This window comes from Sebastes fasciatus, chromosome 8 (assembly GCF_043250625.1).
Source record: "Sebastes fasciatus isolate fSebFas1 chromosome 8, fSebFas1.pri, whole genome shotgun sequence".
Classification (NCBI taxonomy): Eukaryota; Metazoa; Chordata; class Actinopteri; order Perciformes; family Sebastidae; genus Sebastes; species Sebastes fasciatus.
Genome location: NC_133802.1, coordinates 35,078,711 through 35,095,659, shown reverse-complemented (window position 1 = coordinate 35,095,659; position 16,949 = coordinate 35,078,711). Strand labels below are relative to the sequence as shown.

At 37.1% G+C, this 16,949-nt stretch overlaps 2 protein-coding genes across 2 annotated transcripts in view; one reads left to right on the top strand and one right to left on the bottom strand.

Moving 5' to 3' along the window:
• Positions 1-16,949, bottom strand: part of ptk6b (PTK6 protein tyrosine kinase 6b) — a 171,597-nt gene that overhangs the window by 17,804 nt on the left and 136,844 nt on the right. The window lies entirely within an intron of this gene.
• dnajc5ab (DnaJ (Hsp40) homolog, subfamily C, member 5ab) overlaps positions 5,313-16,949 on the top strand; it is a 30,007-nt gene continuing 18,370 nt past the window's right edge. Inside the window, exon 1 of the mRNA XM_074645188.1 lies at positions 5,313-5,563. The gene's annotated coding sequence lies outside the window, so the exon portion shown is untranslated. The remainder of the gene's footprint in view (positions 5,564-16,949) is intronic.

The window sequence follows — 16,949 nt, the reverse complement described above, 5'->3', positions numbered from 1 at the left end:
GAAAAAGAAAGAAAGAGAGAAAGAGAGAAAGAGAGAGAGAAAGAAAGAGAGAAAGAGAGAAAGAGAGAGAGAAAGAGAAAGAAACAGAAACAGAAACATCCCTGGAAACATCCCTGCAGCTCTGACATAAAGTCACCTTGCTTGCTCTGTGGACGCCTGGCTAAATTAGGATTCATTGTGTCAGCGTTGCTTGTGTGACAAACGCTTGTATGTACAAATACAGAATGAATAAAAAAAAGGGCAAAATGACAAACTGCGGCGACAGTCTTTGACAGTCTTTCCACTGGCCTCCTTTTCTTTGTGGTATTTGTGGAATGTGTCTGAAAATAGTCACAACTTCTGTCACGCTTTTTCAAACAGTGTGATCACACCAGCTGTCTTTGCTGATGATTTTGATGTGAACCCTGTTGTTTACTGTATTACTGCACCATTAGGTACAAGTTCTAGTTGACTGATTTATTGGCTTACTTAAGGATCTTTTTGGTTAAAGGGGTTGACATGTTAGTCTTAAATTCTACCAAGCCACAGACCTAAAATTATCACATGAACAACAAAGCACAAGCATGATTAGATTTACAAATTTCACTCCCACTAGAATCACTGATCACTTAAAGTATATTCAGTTGGAGCATGGATAAAAGAACTTGCTAAATAAATAAATTAGGTTGAGTTATATTAGAAACAGTGTTTCTATTACATTGTTTGTCCACCAGAGAACAGTGAGAAATGTATTTTTTTAACTGTAAAGTGCACAAACTCAGTACAAAATGTGGTCACAATTCACACAATACAGTGGTTGAAACATGTCGGCTTTTATAATGATTTAGCCACTATAATAAACGCTTTTTAATATAATTTTTCCCCCGTTTTCCACGAGTACCCCACATGTTTTTCGCCTTACGGTTAAGTACGCCGAGCAACCGGTTATGTCTCTTTCCAAACAGAAGTGATTGAAGTTACTCACATCATCCACATTTGCACTGGTCCTGTCCTTCCAGCAGAAGTGAATCAGGGAGTCGTCGGACTGCTGGATGTACACCGAGCCCTTGCGTTTGTCCGGTGTCACTACGTTTCCCTTCAAGCTCATTTTCCCGGCACGAAACTCCACCAGGTACTTGCTGGAGCTTCCCCTGGAGCCGCTCACCAGGCTCGGAAAGAGAGCGCCTGACGACATCTTTGGACCTCTTTGTAAACAAGCCTGAATACTGGAGGAAAAGAAAAAAGGGGTCAGGATTACAGAAATACTGTGGATTATTATTGATATGAGTAACAACACTACACAGAGGTGGGGACAGAAGTTGGAGTATTTAGTGCTGTGGGACCATTTCTATTTCTATTGTATTGAACCAGAATATCTGGACATATTTGATAAATAAGTTACTTAAAGAAATACCATTAACTAATTTTTCAATCTGAACTCAATGAGATAAGGTTAGGTACTGGACTTTATGCAGTGGTGGAAAAATAACTAAGTATGTTTACTCAAGTACTGTTCTGAAGTACAATTTTGAGGTACTTTGAGTACTTTCTGCTACTTTATACTTTCCATTACAATTCAGGAACAATGTTGTACTTTTTTTTACTCCACTACGTTTATTTGATAACTTTAGTTACTTTTCAGATTCATTTTAATGCAAAATATAATAAAGAAATAAATGATGATGTATTATAGGTTAAGATATTGATCTCTGGGGGGAATTCACGAGCTAGCAGTGTCTTTATCTATCAATGTACTCCACCTTTAAAGTAATGTACACATGAATGCATCAATAATTACAATACAATAACGCTGTATAAAAATGGTCCATTGTGCATAATGAGTACTTTTCATTTTGGTGATACTTTTGTACTTTTACTTAAATTTTGAATGCACGACTTTTTACTTGCAACAGAGTACTTCTACATGGTAGTATTGGTACTTGTACATGGTAGTATTGGTACTTCTACATGGTAGTATTATTACTTTTACATGTGGTACTTCTACATGGTAGTATTGGTACTTCTACATGGTAGTATTACTACTTCTACATGGTAGTTTTGGTACTTCTACATGGTAGTATTGGTACTTTTACATGGTAGTATTGGTACTTCTACATGGTAGTACTTCTACATGGTAGTATTGGTACTTTTACATGGTAGTACTTCTACATGGTAGTATTGGTACTTCTACATGGTAGTACTTCTACATGGTAGTATTGGTACTTTTACATGGTAGTATTACTACTTCTACATGGTAGTATTGCTACATGGTAGTATTACTACATGGTAGTACTTCTACATGGTAGTATTTCTACATGGTAGTATTACTACATGGTAGTACTTCTACATGGTAGTACTTCTACATGGTAGTATTTCTACATGGTAGTATTACTACATGGTAGTACTTCTACATGGTAGTATTACCACATGGTAGTACTTCTACATGGTAGTATTACTACTTCTACATGGTAGTATTGGTACTTCTACATAGTAGTACTTCTACATGGTAGTACTTCTACATGGTGGTACTTCTACATGGTAGTATTGGTACTTCTACATGGTAGTACTTCTACATGGTGGTACTTCTACATGGTAGTACTTCTACATGGTGGTACTTCTACATGGTAGTACTTCTACATGGTGGTACTTCTACATGGTGTTACTTCTACATGGTGGTACTTCTACATGGTAGTACTTCTACATGGTAGTACTTCTACATGGTGGTACTTCTACATGGTAGTACTTCTACATGGTGGTACTTCTACATGGTGGTACTTCTACATGGTGTTACTTCTACATGGTGGTACTTCTACATGGTAGTACTTCTACATGGTGTTACTTCTACATGGTGGTACTTCTACATGGTAGTACTTCTACATGGTAGTATTGGTACTTCTACATGGTAGTACTTCTACATGGTGGTACTTCTACATGGTGGTACTTCTAGATGGTGGTACTTCTACATGGTAGTACTTCTACATGGTAGTACTTCTACATGGTGGTACTTCTACATGGTAGTACTTCTACATGGTGGTACTTCTACATGGTGTTACTTCTACATGGTGGTACTTCTACATGGTGTTACTTCTACATGGTAGTACTTCTACATGGTGGTACTTCTACATGGTAGTACTTCTACATGGTGGTACTTCTACATGGTGGTACTTCTACATGGTAGTACTTCTACATGGTAGTATTGGTACTTTAACAGAGTACTTCTTCCACCACTGACAGTAGGTTAGTTATTTGTATTGTTAATTCTTGCAGTTATTTCATGTAATATAACACTTGAAACGTGATATGTGCTGGTAACTATCTATATCTGCTGTCTGATCAGCAGGTTCAGGAGGCTGAGCTGTTCCTTTGTCTCACTAATACTTTACAAAGCGAAGCTAACACAAGTAGCCGTCAGCCAGCTAGTCAAGGCCTATGGAAGGAGGCTGGGTCACGGGTCTGGAATAAAGGGTATGACGCATGCGCATTGGAACTGAATCTGCATTTTGATTGGCTCAATCTCGGCGAGTGTAGAGCAGATTCTACTACGCATGTGTGGTACCCCCTAGCTATGACGTATTAATGACGCGTGTCCCAGCCTCCTTCTATAGGCCTTGGCTGTGTCATGCTAGTTGTCAATGCTAACGTTAGCCCGTGACTAAGGCCAAAGTCAGTTTATCCAGCTGGAAAAACATTCAAAAGTTAGAAATAACAGACAGCGTTGAGTAGGAGCAGCTTTATGAGAAGCAAAAGTATAAAATGAGTCTTGTTTAAATACCTGAAGTTGTGTTGGAAGAGTTTAACAGCAACTGTTCTCTGCGTAACGTCGATAACTGATCACTGATCACTGATCACTAGCAACTCACAGAGTAACGAACTTCCTGTTGTAGGCGACAACGAGAATAACAGTGTTGCCATATCTCGCGAGAGAAACAAGCTACCAGGTCTACAGAAACAAGCCCCAAAGAAGCAACTCTCCCCCCAAAAAAAGGCATTTTATTGCATTTTTTTAATCCATTTTTAGCTAGTAACTTTACATTTTTAGTGTTATAAACTTAAAGTTGAACGTTCAATGTCATTTTTGCATCCATTTTTAGCTTGTAACTTTATATTTATTTGTTAACTAAGCTTAAAACAGTTGAACATTTAATTTATTTTTTATTTCATTTTTAGCTTGTAAATGTAAATTTTTTTGTCAACTAAACTTGAAGAAGTTGAACATTTGATTTCATTTTTGTATTTAATTTTTAGCTTGTAACTTTACATTTTTGTTGTTAACTAAACTAAAAGGAGTTGAAGTGAACATTTATTTAATTTATGTATTCCATTTTTAGATTGTAATTTTACATTTTTCTTGTTATAAACTTAAAGAAGTTGAACATTTAATTAAATTTTTGTATTTAATTTTTAGCTTGTAACTTTACATTTTTGTTAACTAAACTAAAAGGAGTTGAAGTGAACATTTATTTAATTTCTGTATTCCATTTTTAGATTGTAATTTTAATTTTTTTTGTCAACTAAACTTAAAAAACTTGAACATTTAATTTATTTCTTTATATTTAATTTTTAGCTTGTAACTTTACATTTTTCTTGTTATCAACTTAAAGAAGTTGAACATTTAATTACATTTTTGTATTTAATTTTTAGCCTGTAACTTTACATTTTTGTTGTTAACTAAACTAACAGGAGTTGAAGTGAACATTTATTTAATTTCTGTATTCCATTTTTAGCTTGTAACTTTACATTTTTCTTGTTAACTAAACTTAAAGAAGTTGAACATTTTATTAAATTTTTAGCTTGTAACTTTACATTTTTTATCAACTAAACTTGAAGAAGTTGAACATTTAATTTACTTTTTGTATTTAACTTTTAGCTTGTAACTTTAAATTTGTTATCAACTAAACTTAGAGAAGTTGAACATTTTATTTAATTTTTAGCTTGTAACTTTACATTTTTCTTGTTATCAACTTAAAGAAGTTGAACATTTTATTTCATTTTTGTATTTCATTTTTAGCTTGTAACTTTATTATTTTTTTTATACAAGGATGAGAGAGTAACAAACAGGAACAAAGAATCTCACTGCCATCTCAATGTGTATGTGATCAATAAACTAAACTTGAACTTGAAACTTGAACTTTACATTTTTTTGTCAATTAACCTTAAAAAAGTTGAACATTTTATTTAATTTTTAGCTTGTAACTTCACATTTTTCATGTTATAAACTTAAAGAAGTTTAAACATTTTATTTATATTTTTCAGTGACTTCCTGTTATATCGTGAGCGCGCCTGTGTGAGTGGCAGGAGGGTTTCCGCTCGGCTCAACTCGGCTCCGCTCGGCTCCGTTCGGCTCCGTTCGGCTCCGTTCGGCTCAGCTCGGCTCCTCTCTGTTCGGACTGACAGCTCGCTTCGTCCCGGTGTAGCCGTTAGCTCCCCGGCTCCTCTACCGTCTACTACCGTCTACCGTCTACTACCACCGTCTGGTTGAATGGTTTAGCGGCGGAAAGCAAAGCAGAACTGGGATGCGAATATTCTAAAGACAAAAACGAGCTACGCTTCATTTGAAAGTGAAGAGAAGCTGCACTGAAACACGGTAAGAGAAGCTAACAGTTAACTAGCCTCCGAGCTAACAGCTAACACTAGTCAGTGGATTAGTTAGCGAGCTACATGCTAACAGGCTAGGCTAACAGGCTAGGCTAACCAACATGGATGCTGTGTGTGTTCCTCTGATGGAATAGAATAGAAAGCTTTATTGAGAGTCACAGTTGCAGCTTCTGGTCAGAGCTTTAAAACAAATACTTCAGAAGACTAAACGAGGCAGATAAAACATATAACAGGTTAAAACACACAGTTATAAAGCAAATAAAACAGGTAGAGTAGATGTAATGAATTAATATAAACAGAAGTGTTATACTAGAAGTATAAAATATAAAATAGATGTAATGTCAACAGAGGGAATTGCACTTGTAAAATAGGAGGTAGAGTAGATGTAATAATAGGTAGACTAGATGTAATAAATAAAATGTAAACAAAGGTAGTTGCACTTGAGGTGTATATTGCATCAAGGATATATTGTACAGACAAATGTATTTCACATTCAGTGTATTAATATTGCACAGATGTATTGTTAGTTCAGTGTCAGTATGGCCCAGAGAGAGAGAAGCTGGGCTGCTGCATCTCCTGGAGAGATTATCCGCTTTAACTGCGGGTTGATTCCCGAGCAGAGCCGAGCCGGTATATTCTAGTTCGGCTGCCAGTCACGAACCTGCTGTCCGTTACTGTGTGAGGGCAGGATTCACATTATTCTGGGTTTTAACGTGACAGATTCACAGTGAAACAGTGAGAAAGACATCACAGGATAAATCCGGATTTGTAGTCTGAATGTGTCTTTGGAGAGACAGGTGGGACTTCCACTACTAGTTGATTTAATAGCATGTCAGCAGACATAGCCAGGCTATTTAAGAATCTATAGCTAAGTAGTCTAAATCATTTCCATTGTGTGGTTCTCAACGGGGCAGTTCCTATTGTTGGTGTGGATCAGACATAGCTGGAGCAGAGCTGCTGTCTTTTTCTGTCCTCATGTGATGTGTATGTGGAGTGGCAGGTGGGATCACACACTGCGTGGGTGTGTGCCACAGTGAGTGCATGTTTATGGCAGAAGATGTTATAAAGATTTAATCGTGGAAACTTTATTATATAGAGTTTTGGCTCTGGACAGCCACTTTGGTTTTATCATTAACTGCAATTGTAATCTTTTTAATCAGATTGCAGGCAGCAGCTCGGTCCTGTACTATAGGTCATGGGGACATGTTTCCCTGAGTAGGAAATACATCAAATATTTCACCTTTTCTCTCCCAAATGTGATTCTGAGCACAGATATTTAAAGCCTTTTTCCATAACAAGCTCCAGCCATAGCCATGTATGATCAGAAATGATAAAAATATAATGCATTTGTCCCCATTCTGAATTTTAAGTTGCTTTGTTGTAGGGCTGGGACGATTCACCCATCTCCCGATTCGGTACTATCACGATATTAGGATGCCGACTCGATATGTATTGTTGTAATGATTATTATATTGCGATTTTTTTGTGATTTTTGTTAACGTTTTTAACACTAGGCCATGGGAAAAAGTTGAATCAAACACTTCTAAGGGCTTTTACTTTGGAAAATATCTAAATGAACCCAGTAAAAACTTTATCCATCCATGGTCAGCTCCATCAGGGCCGTTTCAATGCAGAGAACACAAATGTCAGTATATGGGTGCTCTACAGTTGTAGCGTCGGCCCATTTGACCACGGAGACGAGAGCGACGGCCGACTCCACCGCAACGTTACCGCCATATGATAACGTTTCCTGTCCGTGACAGAGTTAGCATGCAGCTTTAGCCACGGTGTCCAGCTCTGAAAATCTCTTCATCTTGTATTAACCACAGACCTTATTTCAGTCATCAGACTAAAACCCATTGACTTCCGACGAGGGAACAGGAAGTGATAAAATGCTAACTCATTTCTGGGTTTTAGGACTCATTCCTGTTGCACTCTATATTGCAATATTCAATATTTGTGATATTTTCTTACACCCATAATGGCATTGACTGTAGATTATTTATTTTTTTGTGATTATTTCTCCTGGGAGTGTGTCACTTAATATAACTGTCAAACAGGCAGGAGAATAAAAGAAGAATTAAAAACCACAAGCATTAGCATGGAGTGGATATCCTGTGGATATCTGTATAAGAGCTGATACAGTGCAGTCATTCAGAAGCTGAAAAGCAGTTTGTCTATTTTTAGATCTTATGACCAGCACTGTGTTAAGATAAACCTGCAGTAATAAAAAATCTTCTGTGAAGAACATTTTCTCCTCTGTCTTTATATAGTTAGCGGAGAGGATGAATTTCTTATATGCCTCTCTGTAGACTCTCTCAGATCATTTGCACACATTCATGAAACAGTTTCTACGACTGAAAATAACACGTATAACTAATTAATGAATGCTCTGATCAGCACGTAGCAGCAGCTGCATACTTTACTGAAGTGCTGATACTTGAGGTTGTCCTGGATAAATGATGCTGGTGAATGCAATGACATAACTTGTCCTTGTATTTGTATTAAGACTCTTTCAAAATTACTGGATGTTGACCTCACCAGAGAAAGTATGTATCTGTAGTACTCAAATGCCAGAGTACACAGTCTCATAATGGTTATCGTTGTCCGGTTCAGATACTGTACAAGCCTTTTTAGAGAATGACATCATATCAGGGTCATTTCCAGCCTCAAGTATATTAACAGCCTTCTGAATTCAGAGGCCTGATTAGTCATCACCTGTTTAAATGCATGATGTTTTCATTCATTAAGTGCTTAAATGATACATAAATTGTAGAACTTGGCAATGTGGCAAAAATCTTCTATCACGATATAGGTCATTTCATATCTTTGATAACGATATATATCACAACATAGCATGTTTTCTGATAAATCAATAAATAAATAATGTCTATACTCCTGTGTGAATTACCAAACTCAACCACACTCCTTTCTGTTGTCGTCCTGTAATAATCTTGCACATGTGGAATTTGCACATTGGTTTCCTACCTCATTTAATTTAATTTTATAACAAAAAATGCAACTTAAACACTTTCCTATTGTATATATATTTTTTTATGTTATATTTTTTCAGCTAGTTGTAGTTTATACCATTTATAGTATATTCTTTATATTGTGTATACTATAGATATTATCTCTAGGGTTGATATGTATATTTATTGTTCCGGTGCATTGCCTGGATAACCTGCTGCTGTAACACAAGAATTCCCCAATTTGGGATCAATAAAGTACATCTATCTATAGATCTATCTATCCAAACATAACAGTTTTAAATGAAATTATAGAGAAAAAATAAATAAATATAGGCCTAGCCTATATCGCGATAGAGACGATATAGAAAAATATATATGATAGACGTTTTTATATGGTTTGACGATATATATATAATACCGTCATATTGCCCAGCCTTAAATTACATACATTTTTAGGAGTGGTCCTTTCCAGCAAGTTATCTCTTAACATTTAATATCTGAGTCAGTTGTATTTCACAGGAAACATTTTACCCAATCATATTATTATTATTCTGAATCAGCTGGTCTGTGTAAGTGTTGATGGGAACGGGTGACGGTGGATGACGTCATCAGTACGAGCTCTGGTACGATCAGTCATCAGTGACTCATATAAAAGCCGGTCACATCAAATCAGGTTACACCTAGATAACAGACCAGTAGTAGGTCAGAGAGGGAGATTATCGCTGCAGCTACACTGGGAACTAAACGTGGTTCAGTACATTGGTCATTTATTATTATAAACATAATAAACAGTAATTTATAATAGGAACTAACAACTATTTTCACTAGTCTATAAAATGTCATCACACTTCCACAGAGCCCATGGTGACGTCTTCTAATGTCTTGTTTTGTGCAATATTTATTTTGCAATGACATAAAACAGAGAAAAACTTCAAATCCTCACATTTGACAAGCAAAGAAAGTTTAAAGTTTTTGCTTGTAAAATGACCCCAACAATGATGTACCCTTTTTCTGACCGATAATGGGCAAATCCTATTAATTAGGATTCACCACATTTATTGTGCCTCTTCTTAACTCGCGTAGCTTAGATTGGCTGTGGTCCACTGTGACAGTTTCCTGTCACAGTGTCTCTGCTGTGACCCTTGAAAACCTAAAATTATCCCCCAGCTGGGAGTCCTACTTTAGTGATATTTGTATCCCCACATAGACGGCTGACAGGGTTCATATTCAGTCTCTGACATTAGATTCAGAAGAGTTGTAGACCAACGGCTGCTGGAACTGAGCTTCACTGAACTACTTCATCCTATGTGTCTGCACATATGTCTCTGTCATGTCCTGTTGTTTTTATATTGTTTTATCTGTCTATGTTTAACTTGATTCTTGTAAGGTGTCCTTGGGTGTCCAGAAAGGCGCCACTAAATAAAATGTATTGTTATTATTATTATTATGGTTGATTGATTCTCATTCTCAGAGAAAGACCAGAGATTCAAAAAGTTGAATCATACACTTCTCGGGACATTTACTTTGGAAAATATTTGAATTAATACCGTATAAATGTTTGATTTTCGGCATGTATGTAGTCAGAGATGTCCTGAAGTCAAATAGATCAGGATCATTGTCAGGAATTATTTATTATCCAACAACCCAAAAATCAAAGAATAAAGACATTTCCCTCACAAATTACCGGTATTTTCTTTTTAATTTATAAGGGACATGTAATGTTTTATACTTCTGGTGAATATAATCCATCAATCTGATTTCCATAGATGTATTTTGTATATACAGTTCCCTTTAACACCTTATTTTGAAAAGCGGACGTAGTCCCACGTGTCTACTTCCTCTAACTTCTCCAAGGTGGTCTCTAGCTCTCCCGTCAGCTCCGTTCTCTTTATCCATCCATGGTCAGCTCCATCGGGGCCGTTTCAATGCAGAGAACACAAATGTCAGTATCTGGGTGCTCTACAGTTGTAGCGTCGGCCCATTTGACCACGGAGAGGAGAGCGACGACCGCCACGTGTATCCATAGATATAAAAAGTGTTTGTCACCTTCCTAATCAGAGAAACTCACAGATCCCCTGAAGGAAAACTTCTGAATGAGCGGCGAGGCCTGCGGTTGGCCTCAGGTCACGAGTCTTGTCATGAGCGCGAACTCTAGACAGGATGGTGTAACAGTCCTGTGATCGCAAGTCACATGAGGCTGTTAAATATTCACCTTCACTTTCTCTTCTCCTCTCTCTGACTTCACCCTGAACCAATCCCTTCTTTCTGTCTGTTACTCCACCTCTGTCTCCCTGACCCAGCTGTCTCCACCTCTGTCTCCCTGACCCAGCTGTCTGCACCTCTGTCTGACTTTGTCGGTCCATCTTCATCACTTTGTTCTGGTGCATCATGGGGGTTTTTAACTTCCTTAATAGTGTGACAAGCAAAGCTGTGATGTAAGAGTTTCACATCTAACTTGTTAATTATCTTCAGACACAGTTTGTCTCATGACTGTCTAGATTAGAATATAACTTTATTTTTAGCAGAGCTGGTTTCACAGTCACACCTGAGCTGCTGGTACAACCTCCGTTAGACATTTAGTGCCTTGCTGAAGGGTATCTCAGCTGTTGCTATTTATGATAGATATATGAGATGATGTGTTGTCATTCATTTTCTCTGCTCAGGTCCTCCCAGCTGTTTTGGGTATTCAATCTGGTTGAAATGACAACTTCCAAATATGTTTTTCATTTGTGAATTTTGAATAAATATTTAAAATAACTTGGACTGCAGACATCACGGATCAGCTGAAGTGAAGAATAGACGCGATGAATCATTTTTTTTAGTTGATTATTCAAGTAGAAAATTAGAAAACCGTCAATGATCATCATCGCATAAGATTTCTTTTTATTAGAAAAGGGCTTATTTTATAAGTCAATTCCAACGTGTTTCAAAAATATTTTTTTGTTGTTTTTAAAACAAATATTGAAACCAGAAAAATAAAATATAATAACATAAGAAATTAATAATTATAGAAAGAAAAGCCGGTAAGGATATATTATAGATAATGAATCTATCCTTGTATGAAATATACTTCAACTACATAATAATAATTATAATAATGAGTAAATGAAAATATAAGAATATAAGATACATTCAAAGTAATGATTGAAATAATAAAGAAAAATGAATAGAAAATTTACATGTAAAAAAAATGTATATAGAATAAAATGTATATAAATAATAAACACAAATATCTAGTTATATAAAAAAAAGTAAACGCTATATAAAATGAATACTGTCACAGTGACTGTTGACTGCACTCTTTCTATTGTAGTATATACAGACTACATCAGTGTAGGTTAGCAGAGTCCAGGTCATTACTGTAATGAATTCTCCTGCACTGTTAGCGTGTGTGTGTGTGTGTGCGTGTGTCCATTGAGAAAGCTCAAGCACAAATGCTGACAGACAGCCGATTGGACATTAGCTAATGAATTGGATTGGACAGCGTCCCTGTCCTGATGGGAAAGCCGGCTGTGTGTGGAGAGGTGTGTTTGTAAATGTATCCGAGGAATGTTGGCCCTCCCTTTTATTTTGTTATGCTCAGCTATCCAAGTACTAAGAGTGAAAAAAAAAAAAATCCATTCACCTATGTATCACAATTTTTGTTTTTACGATTTTGAAATAGATTTTTTAATGCCAGAATCTATATATTTTCTTCATTTGAGTCTCTGTGGAGGTAGAAGGAAGTTACCGCTTTTATTGTGGTAGTCTGAGTAACGTGACGTCATATATATCCGTGTATATGTATCCGTCAACCAAAACAAACCGCAGCGAGCCGAAACGAGAAAGTATAAAACGTTGGAGGGTCAGCGTGGATACGACCTGCACCCTCCCATGTTAAATCCAGCGTGGTAAACACTACACATCCAGTAAAGGATGGAAACACTTTGGGTTTCACACATTGACAGGAAAAGCAGAGCTAGACATCATGGCTAGAGCTGCATGCTAACTCTGTCACGGGCAGGAAACATTATCGTATCGCAGTAACGTGGCGGTGGAGCCGGCCGTCGCTCTCGTCTCTGTGTCAAATGGGCCGACGCTGCAACTGTAGAGCACCCAGATACTGACATTATGTTCTCTGCATTGAAACGGCCCCGATGGAGCTGACCATGGATGGATAAAGAGAACGGAGCTGACGGGAGAGCTAGAGACCACCTTGGAGAAGTTAGAGGAAGTAGACATGTGGGACTACGTCCGCTTTTCAAAATAAGGCGTTAACAAAGGGAACTGTATATACAAAATACATCTATGGAAATCAGATTAATGGATTATATTCACCAGAAGTATAAAACATTACATGGCCTTTATAGATTAAAAAGAAAATCCCACTAATCTGTGAGGGAAATGTCTTTATTCTTTGATTTTTGGGGTGCTGGATAAAAAATGTAATAAATAATTCCTGACAATGATCCTGATCTATTTGACTTCAGGACATCTCTGACTACATACATGCTGAAAATCAAACATTTTTACTGGATTCATTTAGAGATTTTCCAAAGTAAAAGTCCCTAGAAGTGGATCACTCAACTTTTTCCCTTCATGGTCTAGTGTTAAAAAAGTTAACATAAATCACAATACTTAAATATCACAATACATATCTAATCAGCACTCCAGTATCGCGATGGTATCGAATCAGGAGATCGGTGAATCATCCCAGCCCTACCAAATTATACATAACACTGTGATTTGGGGCTTTTTTCCTGTCATCATGTGGGATGTTGTTACTCCTAAATCACACCTGTAAACTGACACATGACAACCTGTACAGATGCTTTTATCTCATCCACACACACCATTTCTTGGCCCCGGCACAGGAAGTAGACGTTCCTGTTGTTAATCTAATATAAAGCTCCGATTGGCTCAGTTATTCTTGAAGTGGGCGGTGATTCGGATGTCTGGAACCAGACGAGGAGCATTTTAATGTGTGAATGGCGAAAGGTTTGAGTGAGTAAATAGTGGTTTGTTTCTTGGCCTGCGTGTGTGTGTGTGTGTGTGGCAGCTGTGTTTATGGAGTCTGTTGAGGTTTCATTACCATCTATTGATTTCTAGGCAGGAATGGTGTGTGTGTGTGTGTGTGTTTGTAACCTGATCTCAATGAATGAGCCGCACACTCTTACAATCAACAATCACTGTTTGTCTCAGTGTTTCGTTTTTCTGTGAAGCCTCATTTTTATTTTACTATTATAACTGGGCTGTAACTAATCATTATTTTTACCATCATCGTTTGATTGTTTTTAGGGCTGCACAATATATTGTTTTCACACAGGACGTGTGGCAATGGCAGCATATTAACTCAAACACGTCATGCTACAGACTGATCTGTGTCTTTCTAAGCTTCACTTCATTTTCATGTCCGATTTATTTTATTAACATTTTAGATTGTTTCCAGTGAGATATTAAAGAGTTTATATGGTGACTTTGCTGTTGTAAAGGTTACGTTTGCTGCTCTAGAAACAAAATTTAGCTTAGTTATATAATATAATATATGTATATATACGTATAGCTAATATGCACACTTCAATATTTGTTTATTTATCGAAAGTCGTATCGTCATCGCAATATAGAGATTTTCCTCATATTTGCAGGCCTTGGTTCTCTATTGGCTATTGTTGTTTCCCACAAGACATGTTTAAAATTTACAATGTGAAATCGATGCAGGATGGACTTCAGAGCCAGAGGAACATCTGGAAAGATCATCTTTAGATCCATCAAACAATCAGGGCTTTGCTGACGATTGTAGGGAGGAATCAGACCCAGAATCAGATGATTCTGTGTAGTGTGGACCCGACATTAGTCAGTTTATGAGTTTTTCTACTACCTGTAGGGCTGCTTTACTCTCTCCTTTTATTTATTGCAGTTCATCGTTTAGTCTATAAGATAGCAAAAATAAAGAGAGATGCACATCAGATATGTCAAACAAAGAGCCAGGAATCCCTAAAGGTAGCTGATGTCATTTGCAATGATTTGAAACAATGAAAAGCAAGAAAATCATCACATTTTAAACCAAGAAATGTTTGATATTCACATTCTCGCTCATCATTTATCTGCTTGTCTGTCCATTATCTCTCTCTCTCGCAGCTCTTTAATGATCATAAGTGTTCTCATGAAGCAGCTGATATGAGGCCTGTGTGGATATAGATAAATGACTTGGTGTGGTGTTTGTCAGAGCGTTTTTACTCCGTTATGAGAGCCTTATCGATAACAGCAGACACGAGATGTGGTCAAATTCCCAGAAGACCACTTAGAGATTAATATCTGAGCAGTCAGAGAGGAGCTGAAGAGGATGTTAGTGTAAAACGCTGCATATACTGTTAACATTCCCCTGATAATAATAACACTAATATAATACAGCAAACTGAACATCACGCTTTCATTTGAATGAGCAGTCTATCTTCTATCTGATAAAGGCTTTTAGAAGAATACCTTTAATGCATTTTTTTGTGAAATAAGTGTGGAAATGCAGCAATTCAATAATTAATTATCAGCATGTAATACTAATGCCATCAAAATAGGGATAAACAACAGGGTGAAATGAGGAAAAAGGAAATGGAAAAGGTGACAGAACTGAGAGATGGAAAGGGTGGGAAATAAGAGAACCTCTGAATTTTTGTAATTCTGTGCCCGCGGCGGGCGTGGCGCCTTTCAGACATGACTGCCACAATAAGATAAAGACAAATAACTTAAATGAAGAAGTAAAATAATGAATTAGAAAGACGGCCAATTTAAATGCTTTAAAGGAGGAGATCTTAGAAATCTACAATTGAGTAAATACTTTGCCAGAAGAATTATATGTTTTAAAGGATATTAAAACTTTCAACCTGGCAGAATAGTGCAACGAACTAGGGCGATACGATACGTGCCATGATACTGGGTAACAATTCAATATATTGCGATATATTGCCATACTGTAAGCAAGGCGATATATTAATTTTAGGAAAACTGTCGTAGTATAAAGAACACACCAGAAATAAAACATTTTAGAATTGGCAAAAAATAACACATTTATACTGCATGCAAAAAAGTGCATGTGATTATCATAAAGTGGGCATGTCTGTAAAGGGGAGACTTGTGGGTACCCATAGAACCCATTTACATTCACTGATCTGGAGGTCAGAGGTCAAGTGACCCCTGTGAAAATCGCCACGTCAGTTTTTCCTCTCCAAAATTTAGTGTAATTTTGGAGCGTTATTTAACCTCTCTCTCGACTAGCTATGACATGGTTGGTACCGATGGATTCATCAGGTTTTATAGTTTCATATGATGCCAGTATCTCCATTCTAGCTTTAAAACTGAGCCGCTACAACCTCCGAAAGATAGAATAGCGTCCGGGCCCGACAGCAGCTGTCAGATTTTAAGGAGGTTAATTAAAAATGATAGCGTTTTGGAGAATCGATACAGTATCGCACAACATAATATTACGTTACTCAAGTATATCAATATTTTCTTACACCCCTACAATGAACACCACGTGGAGCATAAACGCCTTTGTGCTTGCTTGTAGCTCACATGCCATCTGTGGAGTACAAGCAAAGCTTTAGGTTCCCCCACACAGTGACGTCAGTTTTAAACAACAGAAGACTGTGGCGTTATGACAGCACTGTACATATATACTGACCAAGGTAAAGACCGGTTGTATTGGACGGTGTCACTGTGAGTGTATCTGGGTGTTTCTGTTGAGAGAGAGCTTTGGTGAACCTTCCCTGGATAAACAGAAGTTTAATACCAGACTGAACGTGAGGACGCTCACACACTCTTATCCCATCAGGGATGGGATTAACGTGGCCGGGTTTACTTGAGGTTATACTGTACACACGGTAGGCTGAGTGGTCATTGTGTTCATACAGTATCTGCTCACTTCAGTCATGACTTAGCCAAGTTTGTGATAACTGTAGTTACTGATTCTATAGTATTTATATGATTTTCAGCATGACAGCAACGTCGTTACATTTTTTTTAATTCATTTCAATCACATCTTTGTACTTTACAGAAAATTATAAAATCAACTAAAACATTTCTGAGTTCAGTCAACAGTGTTTTGATGTTTGCTTCACACATATATGAACAACACGGATACGTGATTTCACAAGTCACTGTCAAGTAAAATTATCTGTAAAGGATCTTCAGATAGTGACAAACAGAAAGTGACTTATCTAAACTTCAAGGACAGGAAATGCAAGAGGAACCCCTTTTTTCAGATAAAAGGGAACCATCACTGGCACAAAGATCTTTTGCTTTTCTCATCCTTTTTCTATAAAGTATTCAGACCGTCTTCCCCCCCAAAAACAGCAGTAAAGGTCGTCTGTGCAAGCATCCTATTACGACTCATAGTTATTGATATATATATGTGGCAACCGCTAGTGGTCG